The sequence below is a fragment of the Epinephelus moara genome, chromosome 10 (assembly GCF_006386435.1).
Source record: "Epinephelus moara isolate mb chromosome 10, YSFRI_EMoa_1.0, whole genome shotgun sequence".
Lineage (NCBI taxonomy): Eukaryota > Metazoa > Chordata > Actinopteri > Perciformes > Serranidae > Epinephelus > Epinephelus moara.
The window spans coordinates 21,390,837-21,394,228 of record NC_065515.1 but is presented as its reverse complement, the minus strand read 5'-3'; positions in this window follow the sequence as shown (position 1 = coordinate 21,394,228).

The following is a 3,392-nucleotide window of genomic DNA, read 5'->3' as shown; positions in this document are numbered from 1 at the left end:
CATTTCTTGTCTGATGCACACACTGACGCATTGAGATCCATGCACAGACCACGCGAGACGCACACTTGCGGGGCCTGCACATACGCAAGCGCGACCCCTGCGTGCGTTCACACACACACTCGCAGAGGAAAACACACTAATGCACAAATGCACACGCTTGTACTCATCCTCACAGCTGGTCGCCCCTCTGAATGCGAGCAAGTGGATCTTATCACTGGTACTTATGGGTACACATACACACACACACACACACACACACACACACACACACACACACACACACACACACACACACACAAACACACAGTACAGCACTAAAAGGCCTTTCCATAACCGATTCTGTCACAACCAACCTTTTTCCTTTCTTTCCTTTGTTCTTCCTTTCTTTCTCTCTTTCTCTCTTTATTGCTCTATCTCTCCTCTCTCAGCTGGCCGTCCTTGTTCGGTCCCCAAATAACCACATCCTCTCAGCATGTTAACAAAGAAGCCCAATCAAGAGATAAATGTCTCTTTTTGTCTTTTTTATTCCGTCTCGTTCTTTCATTATCTTCCCTTCTCCTTCGACCAACAAACAACATTTATTCTTGCCTGGATTTGTTCTTTTCACGACGAGTACACAGTCAATATATTAAAACATTATCTCGGCAATTAGCGCTGTGTGCGGCTCACTTGCAAAAGCACTGAACCAAGTAAGTGAGGTTTGGGAATCTGTTAGTATTGGGAATAGACTACAATTATATGCATGCTCTGCATGAGTGAGGCAGTGATATGTTTGCATTTCATGTTTGCACTGTTTAATGTCTTGATTAGTATTTAATGTGTTGTTTTACAAACGGAGATATCCACCCTTTGGAAATATCTCTCTTACATTTGCCAAATGATTGGTAAAACTGAATTAAACAAGAGAGCAGCTGATGAAACTCTCTTGCAGATATTCAGTCATTCAAGACAGGTATTTGTTTTAAAAATAGACATACAGTTAAAATTGTGTTTGTTCATTTTGCATACTGTGCAGTCCGTCAGATTGGGAAGGTGAAGGACAGTTGTCCTATGAGCATACAGTCGACCTAGCTGCAGGCTATTGTTGTCTAATAACAGACACACACCAACACACAGATGCACACATACATATGCCGAACCCCCCTCCCCCTTTGAATAAATCAACACATGAAGCATATAATTCTCCATGTAGGGGCCGTTTAAGGGGGCATTATGGCCCATTTTAAAATCTCATTAGCAGGGCAGCTGCACTTTGCACCCCAAGCGGGTGATTGGGGCTCTCTTTTTGTTTTGGGTTTTGTACTGGGGGCCCGAATAGAAACCTAGTCCCCCCGCCCATCTCCTTCCCCACCATCCATCCCCAAAAAGACATAGTGGCACGCTCATTGGCAAACAACCCGAGCAAAGAGTGCCACATAGTATATGAATAGTGACAACACATTTACACCGCATCTCCTGATTTTTCCCCCTCGGAGGAAACTCAGATGTGATGTTTTATAATCCGTGCGAACAGCAAAAAAACATGTGACTTACACTTGAATGCCTAAATTATAATTTGTCAGCGTTGTCATGTAACAATAAATTAACCTTAAATTCACCTGAGACGACTGTCATCATTTTGGCAGCCACGGCTTGGCTTGGCTTAGAGTCGAGCACACCAAGACACGACAACAGGAAGAGACAAATGGATGACCTGATTGGTGTGCCTCAATTAATTATCACGTAAGTACACATAACCTCAATGCGCTGCGTATAAACAAATGCGGACATGATGTTTTTTTGTTATTGTTAGGGTTCAGATCATATATGCAAATAAACACCCGGTTAATTAAATTCATGTTGCTGTGATTTAGGCTTCAGTAGGTGTTCCATCTGTGAGGATTCCCATAGTGCAGGAGCAGCAGTTGCTGCTACGCCAACTGTTTGTAATGTGTGTTTTGAGTGTTTTATTCATTAAGGTATGTGTCGATTGAATTCAAGACGCACCCATAATGCTGGTGAAAGCACCCCCTCGGTGTCATAACGATAACCATGTGCAGTTTTCTCACAAAGCTAAATAACAATAAGTCAGGCGAAAGGAGGACACTTTGCAGGGGAGAGAGGAAACCGAATGCAGTTATTTTGCAATCATCAATATCTGCAAGATTTCTGTTTTCCTTTGGTTCCAAAAATATGCTGTAATTGAAACGTTCTCAGTGAGGTGTTGACAGGGTGGTTATCATGTGCATTCATTCTGTTGCAAAATTACTTTTATTACAAGAGACAGTATATTCACCAGATAAAAAAGCCCACTCCTAAAAGAACATTCACAGCAGTACATGATGATAGGAAAAATAAAACAAAATCATATCATAATTCTCCTTAAATCATTATATGCTTCTTTCCTACTTTGTTCTTTGACACATCGTGGCCGCCTGTAACATTCCTTCAAATTAAACACTGATTTCTTTTGCTTTCCTTTTCCCAAAATACTTATGCACAATAAACAGTTAAACTCTAAAACTATAACTACTACTCTTCTGTCAAGTTTTGGCTATTTTTACACAATGTCACCATTTTTCTTTTTACAAGTAATGCTACAGTGGAATGTGATAAGAAAAGACGCTGTGTGAGAATAATCATTTCACACCTTGTCTAAGAGCGTTCAGCCAGTTCCCTTAACATGTATTTTTGTGGAACAATAAATCTCAGAGAGAGAAGAACTTTGTGCTCCCTGTGCCGTGGCTTGCCTTTGCATGGGAGCTTTGTATAGCCACAGACAAACTCTGGAGGCGCAGAAACATGGTAAGGGTAAACATGCTAGGTGGTTGGTACTGTACACAGCTTTGGGCATATTTCTGGCACTCTGTCATACAATATGCAACGAAGGGTGAGGTAAAAGTGCCAGTGTTAGCTGGAAAGAAAAAGCGAAAAAAAAAAAAAAAAAATACCCCACTGTCGAAAAAAAAAAAAAAAAAATACCCCACTGTCGAAATAATTCGATGAAGTGTAGAATTTAGCAAGGACTATTTTTACACTGGGAAAAACCTCACAGCCTGTACTTTAAGAGAAGGTCATGCAAGGCAAGATGGAGAGGTGCCATGAATGAGGTTCTGGCAGATGTGGAGCTGTCGTTTTGTGTCTTTTTCTCCCTCTGTTTCCTCTCCTCACTTCCTCAAGTTTGTTTCAGAGGGTCTGCTGGTGTCTTTTTACTCCCTCGCTTCCCCATCACCCCCAATTGCGCATATGTGGATTTACTGCTTGTGAAACGGACCAAATTTATAAGCTATAATCCTCGAAATCAGATACTCCTGTATCAAATTCCTCAGGAGTAAATACTCCAGCATGCTGGCTGTCAAAAATACTGTGGACTCTTCATTAAATCAGTCGTTTTTTTGGCAAAAATGGAGGTA